The sequence below is a fragment of the Pseudophryne corroboree genome, chromosome 1 (assembly GCF_028390025.1).
Source record: "Pseudophryne corroboree isolate aPseCor3 chromosome 1, aPseCor3.hap2, whole genome shotgun sequence".
NCBI lineage: Eukaryota > Metazoa > Chordata > Amphibia > Anura > Myobatrachidae > Pseudophryne > Pseudophryne corroboree.
The window spans coordinates 1,088,002,633-1,088,021,446 of record NC_086444.1 but is presented as its reverse complement, the minus strand read 5'-3'; the positions used below and the strand labels follow the sequence as shown (position 1 = coordinate 1,088,021,446).

Here is an 18,814-nt window from a genome sequence, read left to right as displayed (position 1 = left end):
ATTGCTACATAAGGTGAAAGATGTCCCTAACGCAAGGGAAAATACTTATCTTAGTTGTATGTATGTAAATGCTAGAAGCATTACTGGTAAAAAGTGCAAACTAGAAATACTTGCAGCAAGCAAACAGTATGATATTATAGGCATCACTGAAACTTGGTGGGACGAATCTCATGATTGGATAGTCAATCTAGAGGGCTATACACTGTTTAGGAGAGACAGACTAAATAAAAAGGGTGGAGGGGTGTGTCTTTACGTAAAGCCATTTTTAAAACCTGATATACGGGAAGATATTCAGGAGGGGACTGTAGACACTGTCAAGACATTATGGGTAGAAATTGCATGCGGGGAAAAAGGGGTGGCATTCTGTATGCCGGCGGTCGGGCTCCCGGCGCTCAGTATACCGGCGCCGGGAGCCCGACCGCCGGCATACCGACACTTACTTTCCCTCGTGGGGGTCCACGACCCCCATAGAGGGAGAATAAAATAGTGTGGCGCGCGTAGCGCGCCACCGTGCCCGTAGCGTGGCGAGCGCAGCGTGCCCGCAAGGGGCTCATTTGCGCTCGCCACACTGTCGGTCAGCCGGCGGTCGGGCTCCCGGCGCCGGTATGCTGGGCGCCGGGAGCCCGACCGCCGGCCAGCCGTAGTGAACCCGGGAAAAAGGAATAGTAAAGTTAGCCTGGTATCAACGTATCTGATAAGGAATTTTTACTAAAGCAAATTGAAAGAGCAGCAGGAGTAGGAGACATAGTAGTGATGGGAGATTTTAACTATCCAGAGATAAACTGGAAAAACGATTCATGTGATACTGCTAGGGGCAATATGTTTTTAAACACACTTAATGATAACTACTTAGTTCAACTAATTGAGGAACCAACTTGGTACAATGCCATCTTAGACCTGGTATTAACAAACAATGGTGATTTCGTATCAGGTATTATAGTAGGGGAACTCATAGGAAACAGTGACCACAATATGGTCACATTCAATATCAGTTTTCATAAACAGCCCTATACTGGCTCAACTAGGACTCTAAACTTTAGCAAAGCGAATTTTGAAAAGGTGAGGGTATTTTTCAGGGATATTGAATGGGAAGGTTTGTTTTTAGGAAAAAATACTACAGAGAAATGGGAGGTACTAAAATTCCTGCTAGCTAAAAATACACTCAAAGATACGGTGGCCTGACTGCTGACAGAGACAGACACCTTTTACAAGAGCTCCTGAAAAACGGGGCTTAAATATCTATAAAAAGCCCATTTCTGGGCTCACTCAAGACTCTCAGCAGCCCCACGATCTCTACTGTCCCCACTGTAGTGCCCCTGTCTGAGCCGCAGAATCGGGGAGTAGTTTTTACTGCTCCCGCGGATTGCGGCCTAAGGGACACATTGAAGCCGGGGCCTCGATTTATCCCCCGTACCGGCGGTGGCTTCGGGGACCTCGAGACTAGAACGTGGGCTCCTCCTGGATGTTGGACACCCGCTCTGACGCTGGCCACGGCTGGGAGACTCACCTCGCCACACGCCGCCTGCCTCTGCTGCCCAGGAACGCTGCCATTGTGGACGCTGGACGAGACCGCGAGAAGGCCGGCGGCCGTCTCACCAGCGTGTCTACGGCTCCCTGCAGAGTGAGTACACCTTACGGACTGGCGGTCTGAGGGGTCCCAGCGGGGGAGGACGACAATAGAGGTTTGCCCTGAGTCGAGGGTGCGCCGGACGGTGGTGGCCGGGGCCTGGGCCTGCCTGGAAGCCTTTCACCCTGGGTCTTAGTATACAAGCAATAGTATATATAAGCATTAGTACCTGAAATCAGCTACTGGAACAAAGGCAGTCACCTCTACCTTCCCCCCACCTGACCCCCCCCTCCCCCGGCTACTATATATATATACGCAAACGCCCCCCCCCCCAAAAAAAAAAAAAAAAAAAAAAACAGGGGAAAAGCCGGAGAAAGCACAAATCTGACACCCCCTATAGCCTGCAGGCTAGAAGTGCGGATTGGAGAAAAGGCTGGAGGAATACTCGGTGGACACTGGCTCCAACTGGTTAACCTATCGACCTTCAGGAGTGGGTCATATTTGATGCTTAGTTTGAGCTATTACTACATCTCCACCTGCGAGAGGTATTTCCACACCCGCAGCTCCCCGAAGATACCCCTCAGTAAATTATATCATAATCCCATCCCCACACGTATTTTCAGTCAGTACTAGGATTGTGGAGGGTCCAGATCAGGACACTCTCCCTACGGGGCCACTCATCACAGCCCTCTGGACCACAATCTAGATCTCCCTGAGTCTGTTAATGCTATGGACAAATTCATGTCTAAATCATTACGTAACCCACGGGGTGCTCAGTCGGGTAAAGTAAAAAATCGTGAAAATCCCGCTAGCAGTGCCCCTGTCTCCCCGACGTATAGTCAAGGCTCTAGTCCTAGGGGGCAATCTGCACCAATTATGTATCCTTCTAAATCCTTCACTACGAATGAAATTACAAATATTCTCTCATCTCTGCTAGATCAAAAACTGGCACCCCTAAAAACATCCCTGGATTCAGCGCTTGCACAGCTCACAGGCCATGATCAACGTATCTCAGAGGCAGAGCAACGAATCTCGGATCTAGAGGATGATCTGTCAACAGTTAAAATGACCCAGATGGAACACGACAAGCTGATGGTATCGTTGCAAGACAAATTAGAATATTTGGAAAAACGGAATAGAAGAAATAATATACGTCTGGTGGGCTTGCCAGAATCTGTGAAATTCTCCGAACTCATGGCCCTGGTCTCCCAGTGGCTACCCAGGGAGCTGGGATGCGTATCAGCCACGGGCTCCATCCTAATGGAACATGTCCATCGGATCGGTCCCGATCGCCAGTCCGGCAGAGATAGGCCCAGACCGGTCATCATGAGAATTCTCAATTATGCCGATAAAGTCCGTTTGCTGGAAGCCTATAGGAAATACACGGACCTTTGATACCAGGACTCCAGGATTCTATTGTTTCAAGACTTCTCATAGCTGGTTGCTGCAAGAAGACGAGAGTTCTCACCTGTTTGCAAACGTCTATACGAGCTAGGCCACAGATTTGCGTTGATGTATCCGGCCAAGCTAAGAATCACCTATGGTGGGAAAACCCACTTTTTTGAAACCGCACAGGAGGCCAGGAATTTCGTGAACTCTTTGGATACAGCTCTTCTTCTTAGAATATATCTCTACACTGTAGAGATGAATTACTGCCGAGGCTGGAGCTCGAAGAGGGCCGTGACCCGACAATACCAAATTGGCTATGTTCTTCTGTTTATTTCTCATTGCTCCTTTCCCCCTCTACAAAAGCGTCTATTACTCCTTTCCTTATTATTTTCCTTTCCCCTCACCCTACTCTCTCATCTTTTGTCATACTGTTTTGGAATATGGTGCCCCTGGTCACCAGATTGGAGGATACCCTCCGCAAACATCTTAGTGATCTCCATTTGGAGGCTGATACTGGTTAATAGGGCGCCCATATGGGTTCGCAAAATGTTAAAATGGTTCTGTACCTTAGTTCATAATATTGATACTGTACACACACATAGTTCACATGTTGTGATAGGAATGTACTTGATGTTTTACATTTATTATCTCTCATCACTGATCCATAAAGGTCCGCTCGCTGGGACGGACTGGGATCGACGGCTATGGTATATTGTTTTTCGATGTTGGCCTAGGGTCGGTATCGGCTGATGCCGTCGACTCATGATCCTCCAACAATAGTGCAATCATGATTTCGGTTAGTGTCCTGGAACGTAGATGGACTTAATACTCCCATCAAACGGAAAAAGGTCCTTACCTATTTGAAACGACTAAAACCTGATATAGTATTATTGCAGGAAACTCATTGGCGGATCTCCGATCCCAATGTACTTCGAGATACGTGGGTGGGAGAGTATACACATCCAAACGCAGAGGCGTCCTCACTATTCTCAATAGGTCACTGGCAGCCACTATCATAGATAGTTTGGTTGACCAAGAGGGTAGATTTCTGTTCTTAAAATTAAAAATATTAAATACGCTCTATACGATAGCTAATATATATGCCCCTAACGGCCCTAATGCATCTTTCTTCTCTGATATATACGCAAGTTTGCAGGGTTGGGCAGAAGGGGAAATTATCATGGGAGGGGACTTTAATTGTGTACAATCTTCTGGTCTAGATAAATCAACTATGTCTGGTGCATCCGCAATTACCACTCCGCCCTCACTCACACTACTTACCTCTTCTCTACGACTAACTGACCCGTGGAGAATGCGCAATCCAGACGCTCGAGAATATACCTTCTACTCCCACCCACACCATTCCTCCTCTAGAATAGACTATTGGCTAATCACTGATTCTCTTTTGCATCATATAGTGGATACTAAAATCGAGCCAATCGCCCTCTCAGATCATTCCCCAATTTGGATATCAATCACTCTAGATACCCCCTTGCCCAGATCCTATAATTGGTGTTTCCCCGCATATTTGGAAACATCTGAGGACTTTGATAAATTCCTTACTAGAGCATTCCTTAACTATACTGAGGACAATAAAATTCATGAGAACGACATTAATTTATTTTGGTCGGCTTCGAAACCAGTTGTCCGTGGACAAATACTAGAATATGTTTCTTGAAAACGCAAACAATTGAATACCCAGTTGTGTGATTTGAGTAAGGCCTTAACTGAAGCATATAATACAATGTTATTAAATGACTCCCCAGACAACAGACAAACCTATGCTGATGCGAAACATCTTTATGATGCACTTTGCACTGAACGAGCCAGTTTCTCCTACGATGTCCACCGAAATAAATTCTTCCGAGGGGCTAATAAGTCGGGTAAACTACTGGCCAACTTGGTGAGGTCATCTACAGCCCCTTCCCGCATAACTAGCTTACACATTGACCCAACCACTTCAACTATGGATACGCAAACTATGTCAGACACCTTCCTACAATATTATACTAACTTATACGCGGCACCTTTAGATAATCCCACAGAGGGTATGAAGTTTCTAGATAAAGCTGACCTGCCCACATTAACAGAGGAAGAGCGGCGATCATTAACGTGCCCCGTAACAGACACAGAACTACTGTTTCTGATTAAATCACTCCATAATGGGAAATCGCTGGGCCCAGATGGGTTTGGGGCAGTATACTATAAGATGCTAGCTCCCCATATAATACCATATTTATTGACTTTATTTAATGCACTGCTGAATGGCTCACCCCCCCCCCCCCCTCCCCCGAGATTCACCAAAGCTAGAATAGTAGTATTCCTGAAACCGGGTAAAGACCCTTCCTATGTCCAGTCCTATAGACCCATATCCCTTCTCAACCAAGACCTAAAACTATTCACCAAATTATTGGCCACTCGCCTCCAACCAATATTAATACGCATTCTACATCCAGCCCAAACGGGGTTTGTGAAGACTAGAACATCAGTGCATAATGTACGCACCCTGATAGCAGCAATACATAGTGTCAAAGACCTTACAACATCTAAAGCACTAGTGGTCAGCTGTGATGCTGACAAAGCGTTTGATCGGGTATCATGGGCGCACCTACTTAGAATCTTCCATACTCAACAATTCGGTGAGGGGTTCACTAAAGTCTTCAGTATGCTTTACTCTAATCCTCAAGCTCACCTAACCATTAATGGATTGAACACACCAGCCTTCTCTCTGCATAGAGGTACACGCCAGAGATGTCCCCTATCTCCCTTACTTTTTAACCTAGCTCTCGACCCACTGATATGCACTTGCGTGCAAAATGTTGCCTGGGAAGGGATAAAAATTGGCCCACAATCAGTGAAGGTTTCGGCCTTTGCTGATGACCTGTTATTATATTTTAATGATCCCATACCGGCGTTCCCTTCTCTATTGTCCATACTCCTTGATTTCCAATTGATTTCGGGCTTTTTGATCAATTTTGATAAAACAGAAGCTTTGGCTCTTGGCCCCAAAGCCACACAAAATTGGGGCTCCAGGTTCCCCTTTAAATGGGCGACTGGGTTTATAACCTACCTGGGTTTGCGCTTTTCACCTATCCTAGCTGAACTATATACGCTAAACTTATCACGCGCCATTAATAAAATGATTGAAGATTTTACACGCTGGCAGAGCCTGCCAGTCTCATATTTGGGTAGATGCCACTTGTACAAAATGATTTCCTTCCCCCGTCTGCTATAACCGCTCCAAATGCTCCCATTTCTTCTGACCAAACGAGATGTTCAAACAATTAACAAGGCCCTTAACACTTTCATCTGGACAAATAAACATCCACGTATAGCCCTTTTCAAATTGAAACAACTGACTACATTAGGTGGCGTGAATTTACCGTGCCCAGAGGACTACTCTCTAGCCGCTAACTATAGGTATGCCCTTGACTGGGTGAGAGGTTCCTCTAGCTACGCTAATACATCTTTAGAACAGCATATGCTACCCCAAGGTACTTTATCTATCATATTGCATTTTCCAGACCCCTCCACAATGACGTCCATACGTACGAATCCCTTACTGTTCGCCCCATGCAAGGCATGGCGACACCTTTGAAAACGCATAGGGCTGACACCCACCTACTCCTTATTCCAACCACTTCTCCATAACCCAGACTTTCAAGGCGGGAACGCCGATGCAATTATCAAGACCTGGTATTCTCAAGGCTTACGTTTAGTGTATCAATTCTTGAATATTACCTGTAACGAAATGCTCACCCTGTCTCAATTAAAACAAAAATTTCCAAACCTGCATATACCACTATTTGCATATTTTCAAATCCGCAGCTTCGCAACACAATTGATAACACGCCTACGGCCAGCAGACTATACCTTTCCCCTAGACGTCCAACTACGCTTGAATCCTCACTCTTCCTATACAACATCCTTTATCTATGCACAAACCAGACGCCAGATAGATTTAGATAGTCAAACCACAGGTCTAGCTAAATGGTCGATCACTTTCCCAGGCACCCCTTTACAGACCATAATACAATGGCACTTATTACTTAATAAATATTTGGTGTCTTCGTCCTATGCAGAAATGCATTTAAAAATTTTACACAGGGCATACTATACTCCCCGTCTCAGATACCTCACGGGCATCTCTGATAACTTCCATTGCTTCAAGTGTTCCTCACCTGACACAGACATCATTCATTGCCTTTGGTCATGCCCTATAATACAACTATTCTGGAAGGATGTCTGTAACTACATTACAGCGACTTTAAATATTCATATCACGCCTACTTTGCGCTGCGCCTTCTGGAATCAATATGACCCTGATGGCTGTTCCTTATCTCCAGGTAATAAATTATTACTAGCGCGGATAGCGCTAGCTTCGAAAAAGACCATACTGTCTCAGTGGATACACAAAACCCCTATACCCATAACGCTCCTATTTCCTAGACTGACACATCTGTACCAAATGGACTGGATCGAATTCTCTCTTAGAGTAGAATCCAATTCCCCCAAATTCTTTACAATATGGCTACCCTATGTGGTAACTCTACCACAATCAACTCGTGATGACATGTGTAAAGTAGTTAAATATACTACTTGGTACAATACAGAGGTTCTCACGAGGGGATCACCGCCCTTCTAACCTTAACTTTATTATTTCAGGACCACCCTTTTTGCCTAGCTTAATTATACTGTTAATGGCACCGCGAGGCGACCATTCCCTGCTACGTGTTTTGTAATATCCATAATATCCTTTTCACGTTATTATCTAACCATTATATGTGATTGCTGTTGTACAGATATAATGTTGTACATTCCTACGTATGATTAAATTTGATATTATCATAGATAAAGATGTTGTTAAACAATTATCATGTAACATGTAAAATGTGTGTGTTACACCTATAATTTTTCTTCTAATAAACATATTTAAAAAAAAAAAATACACTCAAATTTATTCCTACAAGCAGCAAAAAAAGGAATAAAAGTCATAAACCGATGTGGCTTAACAAAAAGATAAAGGAACTTATGGGCAAGAAAAGGCGAGCATTTAAAAAATACAAATCTGACGGGGAAGCAGAGTCATTTCAGCACTATAAGGAATGTAACAAAATATGCAAAAAGGAAATAAGAGCGGCTAAAGTAGAAACTGAAAAATGAGTAGCAAAGAAAAGCAGAGCGAATCCCAAAAAATTCTTTAAATACATTAATAGCAAGAGATTAAAGAAGGAGAGTATATGCCCTTTAAAATACAAGTTGGGAGTCTTAAGCAAAAATGATAATGACATAGCGGACACACTAAATGAGTTTTTTTCAACAGTATTTACTAGAGAGGACCCAATTCAGGACTACCACATAATCTCAATAATGAGAATATCCCACTGATAGGTACTTATTTAAACGAGGAAGTAGTCTGTGACCGATTAAAACATTTAAAGATTAATAAGTCACCAGGTCCCGATGGTATTCACCCAAGGGTTCTAATGGAGCTTCACTCTGAACTTGCAAAAAAGCTATTTTTGATCTTTAAGGATTCAGTAATATCAGGTATGGTTCCCAAAGACTGGCGTATAGCGGAAGTAGTGCCTATATTCAAAAAGGGAAGTAAAGCTGAACCAGGTAATTATAGAACAGTTAGTCTTACATCTATAATGGAGAAAGTATTGGAAGGTATTCTAAGAGATAGTATTCAGAAGTTCCTTGAAGTCAATAAAGTCATTAAAAGGAATCAACATAGGTTTATGAAGGACAGATCCTGTCAAACCAACTTACTTGGCTTTTATGAAACAGTAAGCGCAAACCTAGATCAGGGTAAAGAGGTGGATGTAATCTTTTAGATTTTGCCAAAGCATTCGACACTGTACCACACATAAGACTTATCTACAAGCTACAAGAATCAGGGCTAGGAAGCACAATATTCACTTGGGTCAAAAACTGGTTAGATAATAGGAAGCAGCGCGTTGTGGTTAATGGATCTTTTCAACTTGGTCTAAAGTGCTAAGTGGTGTGCCGCAAGACTCAGTATTAGGATCGATATTGTTCAATATTTTCATTAACGACCTAACAGAAGGTCTAGAGAGCATGGTATCAATTTTTGCAGCTGATACTAAATTGTGTAAAGTTATAAATGCGGAGGGGGATGCTGAGTCGCTTCAGAACAACTTAGTTAAATCAGAAGCTTGGGCAGCGAAATGGAGAATGCGCTTCAATACAGACAAGTGTAAGGTAATGCACTGTGGTAACAAGAACAAAAATAACACCTACCTACTAAATGGGGTAAAATTAGGGGATTCTGTACTGGAAAAGGACTTAGGTGTCCTCATAGATAGCAAACTAAGCAGTAGTACCCAAAGTAGCACTGCAGCAAAGAAGGCTAATAAGATATTAGCATGCATAAAACGGGGAATTGATGCTAGGGACGAGAGTATTATACTCCCGTTATATAAATCACTTGCGAGGCCGCACCTTGAATACTGTGTACAATTCTGGGCACCTAACTACAAAAAGGATATCCTGGAGCTAGAAAAGGTTCAGAGGCGGGCGACCAAACAAATTAAGGGTATGGAGACGCTGGAATACGAGGAAAGGCTTGCAAGACTAGGCATGTTTACACAGGAAAAGAGGAGAATAAGAGGGGACATGATCAACATTTACAAATATATAAGAGGACAATATACAGATCTTGCGCAGGACCTTTTCTTGGTTAGATCAACACAGAGAACTCGTGGACACTCGCTCGGGTTAGAGGAGAGGAGATTCCGCACAATACGACGTAAAGGCTTTTTTACGGTAAGGACAATACGTGTTTGTAATTCCCTGCCCGAGGGAGTTGTAATGGTCGACTCAGTCAACACCTTTAAGAATGGGTTAGATAAATTCCTAATGGATAAGAATATCCAGGGTTACAGGGCATAGTCATGCACTATGGTTATTATAAAAAAGAGGGGTAAAACGTAACGGCAGTCATCAACTTCAGTCAAAATTTTATACAAAATAATCATGCATAGGAGACCACAAATAGGTTGAACTCGATGGACAATTGTCTTTTTTCAACCTTATATACTATATTACTATGTTACTATGTTACTATGGTGATTCATTTTGACATACAATACCTGATTATTTACCTACATATAGTTATTTATCTTGTCAAAGCCAAATGTTGTTACTCATCAGTCCAGACTCCCTGGATGGTATCTGTGATTTATTATGTCAGTCCTGATGAGCCTTTGAGCTTCACCATTTTTTTGTTTGTTTTTGAGCCAGCTTTGAGCTCCAGTGGGTAAATTTACTAAGATGGGAGTTGTATTTAAGATGGGATGTTGCCCATAGCAACCAACGAGATTCCTGGTATTATCTTTTAGAAGGTGCTAGATAAATGAGACATAGAATCTGATTGGTTGCTATGGGCAACATCCCATCTTAAATACAACACCCATCTTAGTAAATTTACCCCCAGGTGTACCAAAACCCACATTTTTTTCACACAGGTTAATCAGAGGTATGGATCATCTCAGATAGAATTTCAGCAAACCAATTCTTTACACTTCAATTTCAGGTTTCCATAGCACTCGAGTCACTTTCTTACCAGAAAGTAGAAGTGGTATACTTGTCCCCAAATCATCACACACCACCCTCATTTTAACACTCTCTCATCTGGTTGACAGATACTATGGCTGAGGCGATTCGCCACTCACAGTACACCAATTACTGTCACAACATAAAGCAGAAGTGTTCACACTCTCTCATTTGGAAAAGACATGGTTTGTGTTGAGTACAAAAAGCAGAAGTGTTTCTCCCTTTCTTGAATTAACTGCCCACGGCCATACTATCCTGAATACGCCCAATACCGTCCGATCTCGGAAGCTAATCAGGTAAGGCCTGGTCAGTACCTGGATGGGAGACCACCTGGGAATACTAGGTGTCGTCGGCAATTTTTCAAGAAACAAACATCCCATATATACTACCATATGATCCATCTTTAGATCCTGTTACTGTCAACAGAGATTTGTCAGTTAAAGATAGAGTTTTTTTGTCTGTCTTTCTCTCTTTAATTTGTAGTTGTCTACAAAATAATTAGGAGCACCACCAATCGGATACTGTTCTTTATTGAAACTAACAGTTTGGATATTGGTCATTATATAATAATACATTTATTGACATAAATTATTGCGCTCAGCTAGTGCGGATCCACAATCCCTTGTTGCAAAATACAACAATAGAACCAGGTTAGGTTATTGCAGGAGACAGATGAACTTTAAGCTGAATGCTTTAGTGCAGGTTGAATAGCACAGTGCCTATGCAGAGAAATAACAGGTTAGTATGATATGCAGCACCTGGAGAGAGTCTCTTACTGCAAGTGATTGTAGGAGCAGAGGGTAGCTGAAGCTGAAGACAAACTGAATGGCTGGTGCCTGTAGTTCCACAGAGCACTGACACAGGGGAATCTCTGATGACTGGAGCCAGGAAATGCTTGTTCACAGGATGTGACGAGTTGTTCAAGGCAAAGATACTGAGCAGGAACTCTGGCTATATACCACTGGTTAGCAGGGATTGGAGGATCAAGTCATAGGAGCGCTCCGTGCTCAGGAGTGGATAGCACCAAGTCAGCTGACAGCAGGTATCATGGTGGCAACCATATTATATCGGGGTACACGCTGTATGGCAAGAGGGGTACACACTGGAGAAAGTCTCTGCACATTGTAGGCAATCTTGGAACATGCTTCCAGGCTGAGGATGTGAGCTCCTGAGGCCAGCAAATCAGAGCACCGGTAAGTGACGTGATGCAAAATGCAGATTCCTGACAGTACCCCATCCTTTAATGGGTGGGCACCGAACACTCACATTGGATTTTGAGGATCCTTGTAGAAGAACTTGCATACAAAAATAACTTGCAATAGCGAGATTCTGAAGAATTTAGAAATACACAAAAACAGAGGTCCTCAAAAGTCTTTCCAACTTTCATCTTCGAAGAAAGACTTTTGTCATCAAAACAAGCAGACCATTCACTGTCATTGAAAATAGAATTTACTTCATCTAGGAAATTCATTGGCTCAACTGCATAAGAAACTTCCATAAGAACTGAAGTTTGAGGACACTTGATACATAAAAACTATAGTTTTATGATAACTTGATTGACATCTGTGAAGAACATTCTTCTGAGAACTTGCAGATCTTTTTGGCAGTTCTGAAATTTCTTTGTAGGAGAAGACATAGCTAGGAAGGATAGAACCTCCCATAATGTAACTTGCGTTGTCATCAACAAACTCACTTTCAGAGTCAGAGTCCAGGTTTAGTGTGGCCATGGAAGTCTTTTGTTTAGGAACAGCAATAACTGTGTCAACCTGTCATCCAATGAATTTTAAACTATTTGAGACACCAGGAATGGAGTAAACAGAAGCATAGCCAACGCTTACATCAATAGATGGTACACTTTGATCTGGTTTTGAAGTTCTCCAGTTCCTGTAATTCTTGAAATCTCTGATGCATTGATTCGACAAAGCCTGATTATGCTTGGAAAGCGTTGGATCGAAAAACTGAGAACTGGAAGACTGTTCAGGAGACTGAGTAGATTCTGAACCAAGGGAGTCAATGCTTTCATAAGTGTTGCTGTAAAATGGCGGCACGGAAGTATATGCAACTTTCATATCCAAAGTCTGAGATCCTTGTTTTGACTTTGCTGTGTTTCCTTTCTTTGTGGCTTGGAAATCTTTGATAGCTTGGTTTAATATAGCCTAATCTTGAAACAGGAAGGCTATGCTGGAGATGATTTACCAGTAGGCAGTTTGTTGACAATTTGGCCAGACTGCCCAGATAGCTTTGAATGGCCTAAATTTGGAGCAAACTCCTGTTGTACTGCTTCGAGGAAGGCAGCAAGATCATTTAGTAGCTGATCTTTAGATTCAATGAGAGGATTTGCCCAATCCAGTGCTTTTTACTGCTAAAGAATAGGAGAAAATATCTAATTGCATTGACTGGAGTAATATTCATTGAAGATTCCGACTCAGTAAATGTGAGGTATTGACTTGCTAATGTATGGAACTGAGCATAATGCATGCTAATACCTTGTTAGCCTTCTTTACTGCAATCCTACTTTGGGTAAACAGTAGTACCCAAAGTAAGATTGCAGCAAAGAAGGCTAACAAGGTATTAGCATGTATAAAGCTGGAAATTGACGCAAGGGATGAGAGCATTATACTCCCATTATATAAATCCCTAGTGAGGCCACATCTTGAATACTGTGCACAATTTTGGGCACCATACTACAAAATGAATATCCTGGAACTAGAAAAGGTTCAGAGGCGGTCAACCAAACTAATTAAGGTGATGGAGACGCTGGAATATGAGGAAAGTCTTGCAAGATTAGACATGTTTACACTGGAAAAGAGGAGACTAAGAGGGGAAATGATCAACATTTACAAACATATAAGGGGACAATACACAGAGCTTGCGGGGGAATCTGTTTTTGGTATGATCAATGCAGAGGACATGTGGACACTCGCTTAGGTTGGAGGGGAGGAGATTTCGCACACAGAGGCGTAAAGGTTTCTTCACAGTAAGGACAATACGTGTTTGGAATTCCCTGCCTGAGAGTAGTATTGGCGGACTCGGTCAACACCTTTAAGAATAGGTTAGATAGGTACCTAATGGATAAGGATATACAGGGTTTTGGTGCGTAGTCACGCACTATAGTTAAAAAAAAAAGAGAAATAAACACAACGGCTAACATTAGCAATAGGCAAAATTAGACCTAAAAATGATACAGCGTAGAAGACCACAAATAGGTTGAACTCAATGGACAAATTGTCTTTTTTCAACTTCAGAAATTATGTTACTATGTTACTATAATCACCATCAAAGTAAATGGGAGCTGGAGTATCAAGTGGACACTTGGAAGGCTGAATGTCAATTGAAGTCTCAGAAGACACTTGAGAGTAGAGGACTGTAATAAGCATTTAGAAGCAGGAGTAGAATCAACTTGAGATGCTCCAGGATGGAGAGAGGACGTTATCTCTGGAACCGACTGACTGGAGTTCCCAGCTGAAGTTGACTGAACACTAGAATCTTCATCTTGGATATCTGCAAGAACTGTGGACACTGGATATATTGACAGAAGTTTATTACTTGAAACACTGGAGTGAACTGGGTCAGGTTCGGAGGAACTGGAATCGGTAGGAACCGAAGGTGACTTTGGACAGACGGATAGAACTGCGATTTGTCCAGGGATACTTGATTTGGCTTGAACCGAAGGAGTCTGATCCAGACAGATGGATGGGACCCGAATGGGTCAAGAAAAGCTTGAACTGGCTTGGATCGGAGGAGTCTTCAGATTGACGGATAGGAGTGTATTAGATCTGAAGATGCTTGGATCGGCTGGGACCGAAGAAGGCTGATACGGACAGATGGATGGGACCGGATTAGATTCAAAGATGCTGGAATCAGCTGGAACCAAAGGAGGTAGCTAAGCATTGGAAACAGAGCTACTCGGGCTGGCTGGAACCAGTGGAGTCTTTGGACCGATGGCTGAAACTGTGTTAGAACCATTGATACTTGACTCTTTATAAACAGAATACGGATGTTCAGATGATCCATCTTGGAGCTGTACAGAGCTGGTAGCAGTCTCAGAAGATGATGAACAAAAGTTCATGTCTGTATCTGTGGCTTTACGAATTTCTCCTGGGATCCTAGCCTAGAATACCTCTCTTGAGGCTGAAACTCCCATGACTCCTCCTGGGGTTAATGGATCAGACACACTTCTTTGAATAGGCATGCCCGGATGCTGCTTTTGGAATCTGAACAACAGATACCCCTTCTGAGGTCAAAACATCAGATGCACCACCTGGGGCTGTAGAAACAAAAACTTTTTTAGTTATGGGTAACATAACCAGTCTCTTTTGATTTCTGAACTTGGAATTGGATCTATTTGCCACTGGACCCTAATCGTAGACTTTTTGGGCAATCCTGTCCAGAACAGAGGAAACTGGAACTGTAGACAATACATGGGAAGGTTTGCAGGTAAGAACTCTGTGATGTTGGGACCTGTCACCAACTTTTGACATGCGGAGTTAAGCCTCTAATGAGGTGACTAGAACTCCCACAATAGAAACAGCTGTGAAGTTGCTTGCGATGCCGGCGTTCAGCTTCTGAAAGTTTGGAGCACGGGTAGCTCTGGAATTTACCCTCTCTCTGCACAGGAGGAGTGACTTTAGTTTTAAGGAATTCTGACACAGTGGCTGAATTAGTCTCAGTTGGATGAGCAGGACTTTTTACTGTGTTTAAAGCACCTCCTAGGATTTCAGGTATTATTGGATTAATTTTTGAAGTTGCTCCAATAGATGACAGAGAGTCCTCAGTGGTTTAGGTTTCACAGCAAAGACAGAGGAGTCCTGGAACCTTTGAAGGAGGAAGTCACCCTCTCAGGAGACTTAGTTTTAAAGGTAGTTCCATAGAGTTGACTTAAACGAGGTCCGACCATAGGAACGGATTGTGCAGGAGAAGCTGGAATAACTGTAACTGAAGCAGGAGTGACTAGAACAGGAACTGGAGGAGAAATGGAACTTGGAAGGAATTGCTGCAAAGTATCCATGCGGGTAGACATTCCCTGTAGAAACTGGATCACTTGCTGTTGCGCAGCCTCTTGACCATCGAGCCGTGATGCAAGACCTTGGAGGGCCCCTGACCACACACTCTGACCGCCATTCGAGTCCATGGGCCTTGAACAAACTGTCAGGTCTGGGTTTCTTTCTGTTCCTGGAGGGGGCACTAGTGGGTCAGTGGTGGTGCAATGGAGGAAACGAGGAGGCTGAAGTAACTTCCTGCGAGTGTGCGCAAATGGTATATATTGAGTACACACAGGAAATGTAAGTAACTGGAGCAATGTAAATGTAAACATATGATTCAGCATATAAGCTGTTAGAGTCTCTGGAATAAACAGTCACTTAGAGATAGTTTGGTCTGGGAACTGATGGTAACTGGGAGCAACCGATGATCACCTGGGAACCGATGACCAGGAACAGATGACTATTGGCCTGGGAATCGATGGTGACAACTTGGAATTAACGATGGTCAGCCTGGAAGCCAATGAGGACTTGAAACAGAGCTTTACATAGATACTTGCCAATATCGATGATCGGCCTGGAATCCGATAGTAACTTGAAACATGATTTGGATAGGCAATTGGTAATGCAGATGATCGGCCTGGAGACCGACAGTAACTGGCAACAGGATGATACAGGCAATTGATAATGCAGATGATCGGCCTGGAAACCGATAGGAACTTGCCACAGAGCTACAGTTAATAGGCAATGCTTGCGTACAACAATAGAACCAGGTTAGGTTATTCCAGGAGACAGATGAACTTTAAGCTGGATGCTTTGGTGCAGGTTGAAAAGCACAGTGCTGATGCAGAGTAATAACAAACAGGTGAGTATGATATGCAGCACCTGGAGAGAGTCTCTTACTGCAAGAAATTGTAGGAGCAGAGTGTAACTGAAGCTGAAGACAAACTGGATGGCTGGTGCCTGTAGTTCTATGGAGCACTGACACAGGAGAGTCTCAGGAGACTGCTAGTGAATGCTGGAGCAGAATGCAGATGAAGCTGCAACTGAACTGGATGGCTGGTGCCTGTAGTTCCACGGAGCACTGACAAAGGGGAATCTCTGAAGACAGGAGACTGTAGCCAGGAGACGCTTGTTCACAGGATGTGACGCGTTGTTCAAGGCAAAGATACTGAGCAGGAACTCTGGCTATATACCCCCTGGTCAGCAGGGATTGGAGAATCAAGTCATGTGAGCGCTCCAGTGCTCAGGAGTGGATAGCACCAAGAAAGCTGACTGCAGGTGTTACGGCAGTGTTCATACTCTGAAGATGGTGAGAAATATCCGGGTACACGCTGTATGGCAGAGCTTGCCAAACCAGTCCTCAAGATCTACTAACAGTTCACATTTTCCAGACCACCTAGCTTGTGCACAGGTGTAGTCATTACTAATTACGATGTGCTGCATTCATTCCTAACTGACAATTCTACAGATCTCCCGGAGGCCTGGAAAACATCAACTGTTGGCAGATCTCGAGGACCGGTTTGGCCAGCCCTGCTGTATGGCAAGTGGGGTACACACTGGAGAGAGTCTCTGCACATTGCAGGCAATCTTGGAACATACTGCCAGGCTGAGGATGTGACCTCCGGAGGCCAGCACATCAGAGCACCGGTAAGTGACGTGATGCAAAATGCTAATTCTTGACATAAATCGAAGTATCCCTGGACAGAGTATTGCATCTGCTCTAAAGAACTGTGCTGTTCAGCTCGCACCCATCTTCCCCAGGATCTTCAACACCTCACTGGAGACGTGAAAGGTTCCCTCCTGCTTTAAATGTTCAACAATTCCAAAGAGTGCAGCTGCAAAAGACCTAAACGACTACAGGCTGATCGCACTAACTGGCAATGGAAGTGTTTGAACGGCTAGTGCTGAACCACCTGAGAGAAGCGACTAACACCCACCTCGACCCCTTGCAGTTCGCATACCAAGCAAACAGAAGTGTCGATGACGCAGTTTACTTGGAGCTGCACTACATCCTACATCACCTAGACCAACCGGGCTCTTATGCGAGAGTCCTATTTGTCAACCTCAGTTCAGCATTCAACACAATCTTCCCCAGTATCCTGCAAGCCAAACACCTCTTCTTAGGGGACCCAAAATCAACATGATTCTGGATGATCGACTTCCTGACAGCAAGGAAAGCCAGGTCATTCACGTCTAAACATAGAAACATAGAATTTGTCGGCAGATAAGAACCACTTGGCCCATCTAGTCTGCCCCTTATTATTATTTTTTTTGTTATATTATTTTTTTATCACTAACCTTATTTGATCCTTATTTCTTTGTAAGGATATCCTTATGTCTATCCCATGCATGTTTAAATTGCTCTACTGTCTTAGCCTCTACCACCTCTGATGGGAGGCTATTCCACTTGTCCACTACCCTTTCTGTGAAATAATTTTTCCGCAAATTTCCCCTGAACCTCCCTCCCCTCCAGTCTCAGTGCATGTCCTCGTGTCCTATTGCTTCTCTTCATTTGGAGAATGTTTCCCTCCTGGACTTTGTTAAAACCCTTCATATATTTGAAAGTTTCTATCATGTCCCTCTAGTGGGTGCATGATCAGCATGTGGGCCCCTAATGGATATGTCCTCTCCCCCGTGCTCTTCTCTCTATATACACCAATGACTGCACCTCGGTCGAGCAATCAGTAAAAATTTAAAAATTTGCAGACGACACCACCGTCATTGGCTTAATAAAGGACGAAGACAAATCTGCATACAAACGTGAAGTGGAACAGCTAACGCAGTGGTGCGACAGGAATAACCTTGACCTAAATCCCTTTAAAACAGTTGAGATGGTGGTGGACTTCAGAAGGAAACCCAATGCCATGCAACCACTCGTAATAGCCAACAGCATGGTTTCATGGGTCGACTCCTTCAAATTCCTAGGGTCAAAAATTTCCAGAGACCTCAAATGGGGACCCAATATAAGTACTGTCGTAAAGAAGGCACAGCAGCTGATGTTCTTTCTGAGGCAACTCAGGAAATTCAACATCCCGCAGAAGCTGCTGCTCATCTTCTACACAGCGATCGTAGTATCAGTTCTATGTTCCTCGAACACAGTCTGGTATGGAGCTGACAATGAGAGTGACAGATATAGGCTGCAAAGGGTGGTGAAGACAGCTGAAAAGATCATTGGCGTTGACCTCCCTCTCGTCCAGGAATTATACCAGTCAAGGGTCAGGAAGCAAGCTGAGAAAATCGTGGCAGGTATGCAGCACCCATGTCACAAACTGTTTGAACCGCTTCCATCAGGCAG

At 43.6% G+C, this 18,814-nt stretch overlaps 1 protein-coding gene and 1 pseudogene across 2 annotated transcripts in view; one reads left to right on the top strand and one right to left on the bottom strand.

Annotated features, from left to right (window-relative positions):
• LOC134927206 (uncharacterized) overlaps positions 1 to 18,814 on the bottom strand; it is a 605,974-nt gene that overhangs the window by 202,153 nt on the left and 385,007 nt on the right. The gene's annotated exons all lie outside the window — the stretch shown is intronic.
• LOC134941317 (5S ribosomal RNA) lies at positions 10,775 to 10,892 on the top strand (annotated as a pseudogene).